Source organism: Chiloscyllium punctatum, chromosome 38, assembly GCF_047496795.1.
Source record: "Chiloscyllium punctatum isolate Juve2018m chromosome 38, sChiPun1.3, whole genome shotgun sequence".
In the NCBI taxonomy this organism is placed as follows: domain Eukaryota; kingdom Metazoa; phylum Chordata; class Chondrichthyes; order Orectolobiformes; family Hemiscylliidae; genus Chiloscyllium; species Chiloscyllium punctatum.
In genome coordinates this window covers 5,914,601-5,931,607 of record NC_092776.1, presented here as the reverse complement: position 1 = coordinate 5,931,607, position 17,007 = coordinate 5,914,601, and the positions used below count along the sequence as shown (strand labels likewise).

The 17,007-nt window shown below is 44.4% G+C and overlaps 1 protein-coding gene across 4 annotated transcripts in view; it reads left to right on the top strand.

Annotated features, from left to right (window-relative positions):
• lzts2a (leucine zipper, putative tumor suppressor 2a) overlaps positions 1 to 17,007 on the top strand; it is a 226,085-nt gene that overhangs the window by 163,152 nt on the left and 45,926 nt on the right. Inside the window, exon 2 of one of the 4 annotated variants that reach the window (XM_072557080.1) lies at positions 579 to 671. The exons of the other annotated variants lie outside the window; for them this stretch is intronic. The gene's annotated coding sequence lies outside the window, so the exon portion shown is untranslated. The remainder of the gene's footprint in view (positions 1 to 578; positions 672 to 17,007) is intronic. 4 annotated transcript variants of the gene reach the window in all.

Below are 17,007 nucleotides of genomic sequence, written 5' to 3'. Positions count from 1 at the left end.
CTTGAGATTGGCATCATATCCACAAACACCCACTCCCTCCACCACTGACACTCAGTCGCAGCAGTGTGTACCATCTACAAGATGCACTGCAGAAATTCACCAAAGATCCTCAGACAGCACCTTCCAAACCTACGACCACTTCCATCTAGAAGGAAAAGGGCAGCAGATTCTTGGGAACACCACCTCCCGCAAGTTCCCCTCCAAGCCGCTCACCATCCTGACTTGGAAATATATCGCTGTTCCTTCACTGTCACTGGGCCAGAATCCTGGAATTGCCTCCCTAAGGGCTTTGTGGGTCAACCCAGAGCACATGGAGTGCAGCGGTTCAAAAGGCAGCTCACTCCCACCTTCTCAAGGGGCAACTAGGGACGGGCAATACATGCTTGTCCCACAAGTGAATAAAAAAAGAATCACTCCCTCTGGGCTTCCAATACTTTTTAAAAAGAAGAATTTGCAACCTTGATGATGAGTTGCAACTTGAGACAGGCTTGTTGACTTTGATTTCTCAATAATACACAGTGACATATAGGCTCAAGAATTCAGCCCACAACTATCTGACTGCAATATTCTCATTCCAGTTGGTACGCTGTTACTGTCTCTCCCAGGCCCTGTCTGTGTTACGTTCTTGTTTCGCCAATCCAGCTCACTCCTGAAGTTACATCCCGTTGTAGGTGAGTACAGTCTAGTTGGTAAAAATTGGAGGGTGGTTTCAGGACTTGGGGCCGTGTTGGCACGTGGACAGCAAACTCTGAGCGAGCCACCTTCATGAATTGTCGGCCAGACAGGTTTGAGACTATGAACCAGCTCTGAGAGATTAAGGGGAAGGGATTATAAAAGCAAAGGGAAAAACAGTGACCTCTCTGTGATGTGGTAACTTTGGAGATGTGTATAAATAGGAAAACAGAGGATTGATTCAACACTAGGAAGACTGTGGAGGCTGGTAAGCAGATGGATTGCTGCACTGATAATGGGGTACAGATGTTCTGCCCCTGGCTTTTGGTACTGTGCACAGTACAACTGAATGAAATACCAATCTTGGCACTGTTGTTCGATTATACTCTCTCTCCCCTACTGAGGTACACCTACTCTTTTAATTCAGTAAATGTTGTGATGACTATTGAAAGCATATAAGGTGCAAATTAGGAGCAGGAATAGGCCATTCAGCCCGTCAAACCTGCTCCTCTCAATCTGTAAGATGGTGGTCGATCTGATTCCGTTTTGGATTCCACTTTCCCATCTACTCTCTGAAAACCTCCAATCCCTTGTTTAACAAGAATTAGTGAGTAAATATCCAAGGCACTGAGTCAAATCCTGCCAAGGCAGATGGTTGGAATGTGAATGAATAAAAATGGGGAATTAAGAGTCTAATGATGACCACGATTCCATTGTTGATTGTCAGGAAAAACCTATCTTTTGCACTCACGCCCTTTAAGGAAGGAAACTGCCATCCTTACCTGGTCTGGCCTACATGTAACTCCAGACCCACAGCAATGTGGTTGACTCTTAACTGCCCTCTGGGCAGCTAGGAATGGGCAATAAATGCTGGGCTAGTCAATGATGCCCTCATCCCAAGAATGAATTAAAAAGAATGGTTTGCTTTGCCCATGGATAGTTCCATATTTTTGGAGTGGTGAAGCCTAAAGCTGTCCATCTTAAGTACAGACTGAGTAACATTTTGAAAGAGATGCAGAAATATGCAGCGTATGGAGTCGGGGCAAAGAATAGGATTGAGTGTCAAGAGGTGATACTTTTACAAGTGGGTCTTTACAGAACGTCATCAGTTAAAAGATCAGGTAAAAGGTCTTACCCTCAAAATGCATACTCTTTGGTCAATGTCCCAAAAACAGGTGGTCTGCTTGTTATCATTGTACTGTTTGTGGGATCTTGCTGTGCACAAATTGCTGCATTCCAGAAGTGACTTCACTCCAGAAATATTTCTTTGGCTGTTAAGTCATTTGAGAAGGCCAGAGGTTCAGGAAGGTGCTATACAAAGGTGTAAATTCTTCTCCCATTTAAGGGAATGAAGAGGCTGGGAAGTGATGAGTCATGTTGCAGATTCTCCATATTGCTTTAAAGAAGCTTTGCCTTAAAGTGAAACCTTGGTCATATATTCATCATGGAGCCGTAGAGAAACTATCCCTCATCCCTTCCAATGGTGATACTATCCAGCTTGTTGCATCAATCACAGATGAAGCCATATCCAATTACTTACATGTTTTGTCCTCGAAGTTCCAACCGTAGTTCTCTTTGTATTCTGCTCCTGGGACTGAACAATCTCACCTACTCACTCTCAAAATCTCAACTGTCAAGGCATTTATAGAGTAATATAGTAGGGGAACAGACCCTTTGGTTCAACTAGTCCATGTTGACGATCTTCCGAAACCGATCTAGTTCCAATTCCCTATGCCTGGCTCATATCCCTCCAAATCTTTCCTATTCATGAACTTATCCAAATGTTCTCTTAAATGTTGTAACTGTATCTGCATCTACCACTTCCACTGACAGTTCATTCCACATGCAAACCACTCTCTGTGTAAATAAGTTGCCCCTCATGTCCTTTTTAAAACCTTCTCCTGTCACTTTAAAAATATGTCCCCTAGTATTGAGCTCATCCACCTGAGAGAAAGGACCTTTGCTTTTCACCTTATCTATGGGTGGCACGGTGGCACAGTGGTTAGCACTGCTGCCTCACAGCACCAGAGACCCGGGTTCAATTCCTGCCTCAGGCGACTGACTGTGTGGAGTTTGCACGTTCTCCCCGTGTCTGTGCGGGTTTCCTCCAGGTGCTCCCGTTTCCTCCCACAGTCCAAAGATGTGCAGGTCAGGTGAATTGGCCATCCTAAATTGCCTGTAGTGTTAGGTAAGGGGTAGATGTAGGGGTATGGGTGGGTTGCGCTTCGGCGGGGCGGTGTGGACTTGTTGGGCTGAAGGGCCTGTTTCCACACTGTAAGTAATCTAATCTAATCTATGCCCCTTATGATTGTATAAACCTCTATAAGGTTACCCCTCAGCCTCCTACACTTCTATGAAAAATGTCCCAGACTTTCAGTCTATTTTTATAACAGACACCCCCATTCCCAGCAACATATCTTAAGGATAGTGGAATCAAGGGTTATGGGGATAAGGCAGGAACAGGATACTGATTAAGGATGATCAGCCATGACCATAGTGAATGGTGATGCTGGCTCAAAGGGCAGAATGGCCTACTCCTGCACCTATTGTCTAACATTCTGATAAAGCTTTATTTGAACCCTGTCCAGTTTACTGATATCCTTCTGTTTAAAAGACGTTTGGATTAGTGCATGAATAGGGAAGGTTTGGAAGGACATGGACCAGGAGCAAGCAGGTGGGACTAGTTTTGTTTGGGATTATGGACTGGTTGGACCGAAGGGTCTGTTTCTGTGCTGTCTGACTCTATGACATATGCTGTATGACATCACCACAAGAAATTACATCACCAACCCAAGGAAACCCAAACATTTAAATAGAAAGCAGGCTACACTACCAGTACTTCATCCAGAGGCTCACTGAAGATGTTACCTAGTGTGGTGATGAAGCGTCTGAAAATGAACCTTCCAGCTCAATGAGCAAACTTATATCCAGAACCTCAACCTGAGCTACAAATCTTCTCAAAACTCGCTGTATAACTCTATGACTCAATAACAGGGTGACCAGAACTGCATACAGTACTCCAGAAGAGGCCTCACCAACATCCTGTACAACCTCAACACGTTGTCCCACCTCCTACACTCAAAGGTCTGAGCAATGAAGGCAAGCATGCTAAACACCTCCTTAACTCCCCTATCTACCTGTGATCCCCATTCATCATTTCTGTAGGGACTGATCTGTTCAACCACACTCTCGTTCCTATCTTTGTTACCCTAGTCCTCAATATCTATAATTAATCCCACTCTCAGACATAAAAATAGAAATTGCTGGAAAAGCTCAACAGGTCAACCCAAAATGTTAACTCTGTTTCTTTCTCCACAGATGCTGCCAGACCTGTTGAGCTTTTCCAGCAATTTCTGTTTTTGTCTCTGATTTATAGTGTCCATGGATCTTTCAATTTCCATTAATCTCATGTGACTACTTGCCCCCCTTTCATCCAACATCCTGGTGGGCAACTCACTTAAGTCACTCCCCCCACCCCAGATTCGGCTGTATCATGTCCTGCTCACATTCTCTAAACCTATCTCATCCGAGATTGGACACAGCCTCACGATCATCCCGGAATGCAGAAATAATCTACCTGGTCTACTCTCTCTCTCGCAAATCATTCCCTGGCTATAAATGTCTTTACAGTTAGTCTGACTTTGGTGTATGTTCTCTGGCTCCTGAACTTATCAACAGTCACTTTACTTTAGCCTGACCCATTGTAAACATCTGAGAGCATTTTGTACACAAGAGGTGTGATAAGGAAACAGATCAGGAAGTCCCTATCCTGTGGTTTGCAGGGAGACGGGATTTTATCTCATTAGTTTCCAGAATAGATTGCGTAGCAAATGAATTGTGAAATTTTGAATAATTAATTTGCGGGGTCTTAAAAGAAACTCCATCAGCTTGTGGTCCAGAATGTCTTTAATAGAGTGCAAATAAGGACAGTACCAGTCTCTGCAAAACAGCTCCCTGTGGCTTCTGTGTTTATTAGTGTCTCGAGTAGATTGCCTGGAAGATGAAACGTGAAGGTTTCTGAATAATTGATGTCCAGTTTGGAAAGTCAGTCAGTCAGGGGGATGCCCTAGACACTGACAACAAGGAGCAATGTACTTGATATGTGCTAATTGTTTTACCAGGTGACGCCCAATATATATTCCACAGTGATTTTAAATATTTTGGTTCCAATTAGAAGTGTGAATTAGCTCCTTCTGTAATCTGTTATGCTGCTGAATTTCAAATGAGCATGTAAACACACAACAGGGAATATTTGCTCCATCTGCATGTTTGCCTTATCAAAGCTAATAGCCTTGAATAAATAAATAGATTCTGACAAGAGCTGGAAGATCAGGTGTTGTGTGTTCCGATCAATGCCTCACGAGTTTAATGTCAATTAGCCATTCCATTCTGGCTGATATGTTTGTCAACCCCAATTCTCCTGCCTTCTCCCTGTAACCCCTGATCCCCTTACCAATCAAGAGCCTATCTATCTCTGTCTTGAACACACACTCAATGACTTGGCCTCTACAGCTATCTGTGTTAATGAGTGCCACAGATTCACCACACCCTGGCTGAAGAAATTTCTTCTTATCTCAGTTCTAAAGGGTCATCTCTTCACTCTGAGGTTGTGCCGTCCGATCTAGTCTCTCCTAGGAGTGGGAACGTCATTTTCATGTCCACTCTGTCCAGGCTTGTCAGTGTTGTGCGGGTTTTAGTCAGATCCCTCCTCATCCTTCCCAACTCCATTGAGTACAGACCAAGAGTCCTCAACCACTCCTCATATGACAAGCCCTTTATCCCAGGGACAATTCTTGTCAACCCCCTGTGGACCCTCTCCAATGCCAGCACATCCTTCCTTCGATTTGGAGCCCAACTGCTCACAATATTTCAAATGCGTCTGGCCAGAATCTTATACACCCTCAGCAGTACATCCCTGCTCTTCTATTCAAACTGTCTCAAAATGAATGCCAACATTAGATATCCCTTCCTAACTGCCAACTGAACCTATGTGTTAACCTTAGATTTCCCAAGTCCCTTTGTACTTCAGATTTCCGAAGCCTTTCCCCATTTAGAAAATAGTCTATACCTCCATTCTTTTGACCAGAGTGCAGTACCTCACCCTTTTCCATCTGCCACCTCTTTGCCCACTCACCTAGCCTGTCTAAGTCCTTCTGCAGCCTCTGCACTTCCTCAACACTACCTGTCCCTCCACCTATCTTTGCGTTACTGCAAACAGTACCTTCAGTTTCTTTGTCTTGATTGTTAATATGTAATGTGGACCATGGTGGTCTCAGCACAAGGTTATGGAGCCAGGAGGTAAGAAGATCAGAAGTGGATTGAGAGCAAAACTGAGGATTTTAAAGTGTGAAACTTTCAGACATAATGTAATACACTGGCATTGTTCCATCACCCCGACCGATAGGATCAATGGAAAAGGCAATAAATTGGATTAAATTCAATTCGGATCAGTGCTGATTTCTGAAATAGTGGGGTGTTTTATGGGTTGAACATGGTTTTCACTTCATGAAAACAGAAGTAGTGTTCATTAACCCGTGTACAATAGGAGTCACTGTGACTTTATACTCCCCCTCTGGTCATTCGGATCTTTATTGCTGCCCCATTGCAGTGCCTGACATTTTGGAAGAAAGCAGGCTTGTTTGTGCTCTGTCTTGGGCAGCTGGGCTGGCTCCGTGGTGAAAGCCCAAGTCTGCACTGTAATGCTCTGCTTCACACTTTGTAAAGATGAAAGCTACTGCACTGGCCAGATTTTGTTTGTTTGTTGCTGAAGGAAATGAAACCATACTGAAGAAACCTCGATTCTAGTTGGGAAAGTACAGTGAAAGTGCATTCAACGTTAACCCTTCAGAAAGAGAACTGGACAAACAGAGGAGGGGGAAAGGATTGTAGGAACTCGTGGAACCAGGAAGATTGTGCAACTAATTGGAAAGTACTTTCAAAGGGTCAGCACATGCACACATTGGACCAAAAGGCCTCATTAGTGCTACATTATTGTAAATATGTATTGAGTGGGTGCAGGAGCAGAGGGACCTGGGTGTGTATGTGCACAGATCATTGAAGGTGATATGACAGATAGAGAGAGCAGCTGGTAAAGCAAGCAGTGTCCTTGACTTTACTAATAGAGGCTTAGAGTACAAGAGCAAGGAGGTGATGATGTTGGAAGTGTACAAGACATTTGTTCAAATGAGTACAGGTAGGTCTCGGATAATGCACATTCCGGCAGCATGATTTGCTTATCATGTTACTGAGAAATTAAGGAACGGTATTTGCATGAACGCTTACTTCCACTCACAATAGTGTAATTCTAGCGGTGACTGTTTTGTGTGCTTCGGTCTGTGTACACACTGACATCAGCTGCTGACAGAGCAGCTTTCTGAGAGAGATACATTGAGCAGCTTCCTGTGGAAGGTACACTACTCCTAGATTACCCTTTTTTTTGAAAAAGGATGTAGGAGCATAGTGACAAGAATGCAAGAAACGTCCTGGTGAGTGGGGAACACAAAAGAAAGACAAAACATTGGAAGAGGAGTTGGATATTACAAACCGTTTTGAGCGTAAGGAGAGAATTTGTGATACAGCTCGCTTAACAACAATGAGGGAGTCTATCTTATGCATCATGATGACCCTCTGTCCCTGCAATAACAATATTTTTTAAACGTACTGTGTTAAATTTACTTTTGTTTCATTGATAAATATGATTTCAACCTTCACTCAGGCTGTGCTATACTTTGTGTTAAACGTTTGGGTGATTTTTTGAGCGATCATAAATGATATTTTCTGCTGATCTGCCCCTAACCCCACATTTCCCATAGGCCCCATTATTTCTATTAAGCAATTTTCTGTTAAGTGAGGTTTCATTGGAACCCAGCAATGGGGTTATAGGAGAACTACCTGTACAGTGAAAAGTTATTAAGTCACAATTGACACTGCCATCTTAGGAGCAATTATACCAAGGTACAATCCTTAGTTATAGTGTCATTGAGATGTACAGCATATAAACAGACCCTTCGGTCCAACCCATCCACGCCGACCAGATATCCCAACCCTATCTAGTCCCACCTGTCAGCATCCGGCCCATATCCCTCCAAACCCTTCCTATTCAAATACTCATCCAGATGCCTTTTAAATGTTGCAATTGTACCAGCCTCCACCATTTCCTCTGGCAGCTCATTCCAAACACGTACCACCCTCTGTATGAAAACGTTGCCCCGTAGGTCTCTTTTATATCTTTTTCCCCTCTCAGGTTCCATTGAGGCTTAGAAATGATATGCAGGGATATGGGGGAAAGGCAGGAGATTGGCATGACGGGTTAGAACTGGTGCTGGCACAATGGGCTGAATGGCCTACTTTTGCTCTGTAGAAATTCAGTGATTCCGACAGGTTTGACTGCCCCCTCCCCCCCCCCACCCCCACAGAATGGAACGATGCTCAGTCTGTCTGCTTTACTTCTCAAGTTGTACGCATTTAACATTTGAGCAACGAAACAGAAAGGGACAGTGAAGATTTTGTGTGAGACCCAAACCATGTCCTTGCTTGGTTTGTTGTTTGCTGCAGGGAAATGCCATCCTCAGTCCCTGCTGGGACTTGGACAAAGCTGGGATACAAACAGATGGATTGGGACAGGGTTGGGGGCAGTCCCAGCACCACTAAGAAAAGGGTTCGGCAGATAGTTTCCCAGAGGCTGTTCTGTATATAATGCCACCAACGGCAATTGGTGTTGAATGCCACCCCTTTACCTATCAGTGGGTCCACTGAGCAATCCAGCCAACAACCGTGAGGAATGAAGGGTGGGGACAGTAGTGACCCTTGATACATCAGCGCACACACAGTCTGCCATTGCTTTCTCCATTAAGCTCCAGGGTGTGGGTATGGAATGAGCTGTCAGGTTTATTTGTGTGTGGAGTCTGAGGAGGTGGGAGAAGCCCTAAATGAGTTGTTCGCTTCTGTCTTTACGAAAGAAATGAACTTTGTAGTGAATGAAACCTTTGAAGAGCAGGTGTGCATGCTGGAATGGATAGAGATAGAGGAAGCTGATGTGCTGAAAATTTTGTCAAACGTTAAGATTGACAAGTCGCCAGGCCCGGACCAGATTTGTCCTCGGCTGCTTTGGGAAGTGAGAAATGTGATTGCTTCGCCACTTGCGAAGATCTTTGCATCCTCGCTCTCCACCGGAGTCGTACCAGAGGACTGGAGAAAGGTAAATGTAATTCCTCTCTTCAAGAAAGGAAATAGGGAAATCCCCGGCAATTACAGACCAGTAAGTCTCACGTCTGTCATCTGCAAGGTGTTAGAAAGGATTCTGAGGGATAGGATTTATGACCATCTGGAAGAGCATGGCTTGATTAAATGCAGTCAACACGGCTTTGTGAGGGGCAGGTCATGCCTCACAAACCTTATCGAGTTCTTTGAGGATGTGACTAGAAAGGTTGATGAGGGTCGAGCTGTGGATGTGGTGTATATGGACTTCAGCAAGGCATTTGATAAGGTTCCCCATGGTAGGCTCATTCAGAAGGTCAGGAGGAAGGGGATACAGGGGAACTTAGCTGTTTGGATAGAGAATTGGCTGGCCAACAGAAGACAGCGAGTGCTAGTAGAAAGAAAATATTCTGCCTGGAAGTCAGTGGTGAGTGGTGTTCCACAGGTTGACTGAGCTCGGACTTCTTTCATTGGAGAAAAGGAGGAGGAGAGGGGACCTAATTGAGGTATACAAGATAATGAGAGGCATAGATAGAGTCGATAGCCAGAGACTATTTCCCAGGGCAGAAATGACTAACACGAGGGGTCATAGTTTTAAGCTGTTTGGCGGAAAGTGTAGAGGGGATGTCAGAGGCGGGTTCTTTACACAGAGAGTTGTGAGAGCCTGGAATGCGTTGCCAGCAGCAGTTGTGGAAGCAAGGTCATTGGGGACATTTAAGAGACTCCTGGACGTGCATATGGTCACAGAAATTTGAGGGTGCATACATGAGGATCAGTGGTCAGCACAACATCGTGGGCTGAAGGGCCTGTTCTGTGCCGTACTGTTCTATGTTCTGTGTTCTAAGAAGTGGTGGAGGCTGATAGATTTACAGCATTTAAGGCTGGCATGGTGGCTCAGTGGTTAGCACTGCTGCCTCACAGCACCAGGGACCCAGGTTTGATTCCAGCGTCGGGCAAATGCTTGTGTGGAGTATGTACATTCTCCCCGTGTCTGCGTGGATTTCCTCCGGGTGCTCAGGTTTCCTCCCACAGTCCAAAGATGTGCAGGTTAGGTGAATTGGCCATGCTAAATTGCCCATAGTATTAGGTGCATTAGTCAGAGGGAAATGGGTCTGGGTGGGTTACTCTTCGGAGAGTCAGTGTGGACTTGTTGGGCTGAAGGGCCTGTTTCCGCACTGTAGGGAATCTAATTTAATCATGTCCCACCTGCCAACACCCGACCCATATCCCTCCAAACCCTTCCTATTCGTATACCCATCCAAATGCCTCTTAAATGTTTCAATTGTACCAGCATGCACCACTTCCTCTGGCAGCTCATTCCATACACGTACCACCCTCTGTGTGAAAAACGTTGCCCCTTAGGTCTCTTTTATATATTTCCTTTCTCACCCTCTCGTTCTCCATGCCCCCAACCCAGGGAAAAGACTTTGTCTATTTCTCCTAACCATGCCCCTCATAATTTTTAAACCTTTATAAGGTCATCCCTCAGCCTCTGACGCTCCAGGGAAAACAGCCCCAGCCTGTTCAGCCTCTCCCTGTAGCTCAAATCCTCCAACCCTGGGAACATCCTTGTAAATCTTTTCTGAACCCTTTCAAGTTTCACAACATCTTTCTGATAGGAACGAGACCAGAATTGCAGGCAATATTCCAACAGTGGCCTAACTAATGACCTGTACAGCCACAACATGACCTCCAAACTCCTGTATCCAATACTCTGACCGATAAAGGAAAACATACCAAATGCCTTCTTCACTATCCTATCTACCTGCGACTCCACTTTCAAGGAGCTATGAACCTGCACTCCAAGGTCTCTTTGTTCAGCAACACTCCCTCGGACCTGAGCATTAAGTGTATGAGTCCTGCTAAGATTTGCTTTCCCAAAATGCAGCACCTCGCATTTATCTAAATTAAGCTCCATCTGCCACTTCTCAGTCCATTGGCCCATCTGGTCCAGATCCTGTTGTAATCTGAGGTAACCTTATTTGCTGTCCACTACACCTCCAATTTTGGTGTCATCTGCAAACTTACTAACTGTACCTCTCATGCTCACATCCAAATCATTTATATAAATGACGAAACGTAGAGGACCCAGCACCGATCTTTGTGGCACTCCACTGGTCACAGGCCTCCAGTCTGAAAAACAACCCTCCACCACCACCCTCTGTCTTCTACCTTTGAGCCAGTTCTGTATCCAAATGGCTAGTTCTCCCTGTATTCCATGAGATCTAACCTGGCTAATCAGTCTCCCATGAGGAATCTTGTTGAACGCCTTACTGAAGTCCCTATAGATCACATCTACTGCTCTGCCCTCATCAATCCTCCTTGTTACTTCTTCAAAAAACTCAATCAAGTTTGTGAGGCATTATTTCCTGCACACAAAGCCATGTTGACTATCCCTGATCAGTCCTTGCCTTTCCAAAGACACGTACATCCTGTCCCTCAAGATTCCCTCCAACAACTTGCCCACCACTGGGGTCAGGCTCACCGGTCTATACTGGCTTGTCTTTATCATCCTTCTTAAACAGTGGCACCATGTTAACAACCTCCAGTCTTCCGGCACCTCACCTGTGACTATCAATGATACAAATATCTCAGCAAGAGGCCCAGCAATCATTTCCCTGGCTTCCCACAGAGTTCTAGGGTACACCTGATCAGTTCCTGGGGATTTATCCACTTTTATGTGTTTCAAGACATCCAGCACTTCCTCCTCTGTAATCTGGACATTTTTCAAGATATCACCATCTATTTCCCTACATTCTATATCTTTCATGTTCTTTTCCACAGTAAATACTGATGCAAAATACTCATTTAGTATCTCCCTCATTTTCTGGGGCTCCACACAAAGGCCTCCTTGCTGATCTTTGAGGGGCCCTATTCTCTCCCTAGTTACCCTTTAGTCCTTAATGTATTTGTGAAAACCCTTTAGATTCTCCTTAATTCTATTTGTCAAAGCTATCTCATGTCCCCTTTTTGCCCGCCTGATTGCCCTCTTAAGTATACTCCCACTTCCTTTATCTCTTCTAAGGATTCACTCGATCTATCCTGTCTATACCTTATATATGCTTCCTTCTTTTTCTTAACCAAATCCTCAATTTCTTTAGTCATCCAACATTCCCTATACCTACCAGCTTTTCTTTCACTCGAACAGGACTATGCTTTTTCTGGATTCTCGTTATCTCATTTCTGAAGGCTTCCCATTTTCCAGCCGTCCCTTTACATCTGCCCCCAATCAGCTTTTGAAAGTTCTTGCCTAATACCATCCAAATTGGCCTTTCTCCAATTTAGAACTTCAACTTTTAGATCTGGTTTATCCTTTTCCATCATTATTTTAAATCTAATAGAATTATGGTCGCTGGCCCCAAAATGCTCCCCCACTGACACCTCAGTCACCTGCCCTGCCTTATTTCCCAAGAGTAGGTCAAGTTTTGCACCTTCTCTAGTAGGTACATCCACATACTGAATCAGAAAATTATCTTGTCCACACTTAACAAATTCCTCTCCATCTAAACCCTTAACACTATGACAGTCCCAGTCTATGTTTGGAATGTTAAAATCCCCTAACACAACCACCCTGTTATTCTTACAAATCTTACAGATCTCCTTACAAATTTGTTTCTCAATTTCCCTCTGACTATTAGGAGGGGCTATAATACAATCCCAATAAGGTGATCATCCTTTTCTTATTTCTCAGTTCCACCCAAATAACCTCCCTGGATGTATTTCCGGGAATATCCTCCCTCAGCACAGCTGTAATGCTTCCTTATCAAAAATGCCACTCCCCCTCCTCTCTTGCCTCCCTTTCTATCCTTCCTGTAGCATTTGTATCCTGGAACATTAACCTGCCAGTCCTGCCCATTCCTGAGCCATGTTTCCGTAATTGCTATGATATCCCAGTCCCATGTTCCTAACCATACCCTGAGTTCATCTGCCTTCCCTGTTAGGCCCCTTGCATTGAAATAAATGCAGTTTAATTTATTAGTCCCTACCTTGTCCCTGCCTGCCCTGACTGTTTGACTCACTTCTGTTCTCAACTGTACCTGTCTCAGATTTATCTCTTTCCTCACTATCTCCCTGGGTCCCACCCCCCCACCTTACTAGTTTAAATCCTCCTGAGCAGTTCTAGCAAATCTCCCTGCCAGTATATTAGTCCCCTTCCAATTTAGATACAATCCATCCTTCTTGTACAGGTCACTTCTACCCCAAAAGAGATTCCAATGATCCAAAAATGTGAATCCTTCTCCATACACCAGATCCTCAGCCATGCATTCATCTGCTCTATCCTCCTATTCCTGCCTCACTAGCTCGTAGGACAGGAGTAATCCAGATATTACTACCCTTGAGGACCTCTTTTTAAATTTCTGCCTAAATCTCTGTAATCTCCCCTCTGAATCTCAAACTTTTCCCTTCCTATGTCATTGTTTCCAATGTGGACAATGACCTCCTGCTGGCCCTCTCCCCCGTGAGAACATTCTGCACCCTCTCTGAGACATCCTTGATCCTGGCACCAGGGAAACAACACACCATTCTGCTTTTTCTCTGCTGGCCACAGAAACATCTGTCTGTACCTCTGACTACAGAATCCCTAACACAGTTGATCTCTTGGAACCTGATGTACCCCTCATTGCATTAGAGCCAGTCTCAATACCAGAAACTTGGCTGTTCGTGCTACGTTCACCTGAGAATCCCATCACACCCTACATTTTCCAAAACTGTCTACTTGTTTGAAATGGGGATAGCCACAGAAGACTCCTGCACTAACTGCCTATCTCTCTTACCTTTCCTGGAGTTAACCCATCTATGTGACTGTATCTGAGACTTCCCCCCCCCCCCCCCCCCCCCACCTTCCTAAAACTGCCATCCATCACATACTGTTCTGTTGCAAATTCCTCATTGCATCTAACAGTCTCTCCAACCGATCCATTCGATTTGATAAGATTTGCAACCAACAGCATTTATTGCAGATATAATCCACAGTAATCCGTAGACTCTCCTAAAGTTCCCACATCTGACAAGAAGCACATATCACTCTACTAAAGGCAATTTTTGCTCTTTCACAATCTACAGACTCAGAAAATGACACTGTCTTATTCCTTTACAAGACTCTGCCCAGGTTAAAACTATTCACTTATCTGTTTCTGTGCTGTGAACTTCACCCAAACAGGTTCCTCCAAGATCAGTTGTGAATTTCACTGTTTGTTAATTTTCCCAGACGCACTCCGATGTCCAGCGATACATGAATTCAAAACAACAAAGGCAGTAACTGTGCAGGTTTTTTCTCTCTCTCTCCTGCATTGACCTCACCACGTGCTTCCTTTGTCTGTACCTTTCTCTTTTTAAAACTGCTGTTGTTTTGACCTTTTTTCCAAAGTTCCAAAACAATGCAACAGCATATAAAACAGTAATTGCTGCTCCTGGAATTCGAGGAAATCGCCTCCACCACCTAAAATACCTCAACAAAGGAGCAGCTGTTACAGCCAGAAATTTTTCCCGTCCTCCATCTTGGATTACCCAGAATCTTTGAGAGAGAGAGAGAGAGAGAGAGACAGGAGCACCACAATGTGTCTGAGCTCCAAAACACTCGACAGCACACAGTTCCCCAGTTGCTTGACTGTAATGTTAAAAGCCACACGACACCAGATTATAGTCAAACAGGTTCATTTGAAATCACGAATAAACCTGTTGAACTATAATCTGCTGTTGTGTGATTTATGACTTTGTCTACTCCAGTCTAACACCAGTACCTCCAAATCATGTCTGCAGTGGTTAGATCACTATGCCCCCACTTCCAGTTCTTGAAGGATTAGCATATGCAGTAATGTTAATCAGAATGGAATTCTAAGTTGCCATTATTTAATAATAACTGAAATGTGATGTGAGCAAATAACTAGGGAGATTTGCAGGCTGGATACATCGTCCTGGTGCATATTAAAATGGAATGAGATCTTCATGAAAAGACAGCCGCTCACTTGCTCACTTTATTACACAGTAATTGCTCTTTGCAAAATAACGCCAGATGCTGCCTCTGATGTAATCTTTTGTTGAATGTACCTGGAAATGAATGGCTTTATTAAAGTTTTATATGAGCATCTGTCCCACTGACCTACCCTGACACTCTGATCCTGAGGGAGACAGAGAGCAATGCAATGAACAGCTCCCACTTGAACGTTTAGAAGGTAAACATAATCCAAATCTAACAGAAGGATAAGGAGCTGTACTGGATGAGGAGAAGGGAAAGCCACATGAGATCAGGAAAATTATTTAAGAGGAATCGTCAGTGAGTCTGATGTTACTGGCACTGACACACACACACACACACTCACTTGTACTCAAACATATATACACACACATATTCATACTCAAATACACACACACACTCTTCCTTTCTTCCTTCCCTCACACTCACTCACTCTCTCTCTCTCACTCTCGCTTTCACCCCTCTCTCTCTTCACCCTTTCTCACTGTCTCTCTTTCTCTTGCCTGCTCTCTCTCTTCCCCCTTTTCACACACATACTCTCTCTCACTCTCTCATTTTCTCTCTCTCCCTCTTGCTCTTTCTCTCTCGCTGTCTCCCTCCCTCTCTCTCATGCTCTTTCTCACTCTCTCTCTTGATCTCTCTCTCTCACTTCCTCTCGCTCTGTCTCTTCCCCCTTTCTCTCTCTTCCCCCCCACTCTCTCTCTCTTCACCCCCCACTCTCACTCTTCCCCTCAATCTCTCTCTCACTTTCTCTCTCTCTCATCTCCTTTCTCACAATGTCTCGCTCTCTCTCTTTCTCTCTTGCCTTCTCTTGCGCTGTCTCTCTTTCTCTCGTGCGCGCACTCTCTCGAACCTGCTCCACCCTTCATGACTGATCCAACATTCACATCTATTTCCTTCATTTTCCCGTAACCTTGATTCTCCGAATGATGAAAAATCTATATCTATATGTATGTAACAATGATCTATATGGACTTCAGTAAGGCATTTGACAAGGATCCCCATGGGAGACTGATGAGCATGGTTAGATCTCATGGAATACAGGGAGAACTCGCCATTTGGATACAGAACTGGCTCAAAGGTAGAAGATAGAGGGTGGTGGTGGAGGGTTGTTTTTCAGACTGGAGGCCTGTGACCAGTGAAGAGCCACAAGGATCGATGTTGGGTCCACTATGTTTCATCATTTATATAAATGGTTTGGATGTAAGCATAAAAGGTATAGTTAGTAAGTTTGCAGATGACACCAAAATTGGAAGTGTAGTGGACAGCGGAGAAGGTTACCTCATTACAACAGGAGGGTAAATGCTGAGAGGATGTTTCTCCTCATGGAAGAGTCTGTGACTAAAGGGCATAGTCTCAGAATTAAGAGGGCATTAATTTAATCCTGAGATACGAAGGAAATCTTTCTCGCAGAGGTTGAGAGTCTTTGGAACTCCCTGCCACAGAGAGCTGTGAGGGCAAAGTCCTTGTGTATATTTAAGACTGAGATGGAGTCATAGAGGTGTACAGCACAGAAACAGATCCTTCAGTCCAACTTGTCCTTCCTGACTAGGTATCCCAAACTAATCTAGTCCCACTTGCCAACACCCGGCCCATATCCCTCTAAATCCTTCCTATTCATATACCCATCCAGATGGTGTTTAAATGTTGTAATTGTACCAGCCTCCACCACTTCCTCTGGCAGCTCATTCCATACACGCACCACCCTTTAAGTGAAAAAGTTGCCCCATAGGTCTCTTTTATATCTTTCCCTTCTCCCCCTAAATCTATGCCCTCTAGTTCTGGACTCGCTGACCCCAGGGAAAAGAATTTGCCTATTTATCCTATCCATGCCCCTCACGATTTTGTAAACCTCTATAAGGTCACCCCTCAGCCGCTAACGCACCAGAGAAAACAGCCCCAGCCTATTCGCCCTCTCCCTGTAGCTCAAATCCTCCAACCTTGGCAACATCCTAGTAAATCTTTTCTGAACCCTTTCAGATTTCACAACATCCTTCTGCTAGGAAGGAGACCGGAATTGCATACAATATTCCAAAAGTCTTGTACAGCTGCAACATGACCACCCAACTCCTGTACTCAATACACTGACCAATAAAGGCAAGCATACCAAATACCATCTTCACTATCCTATCTACCTGTGACTCCACTTTCAAGGAGCTATGAAC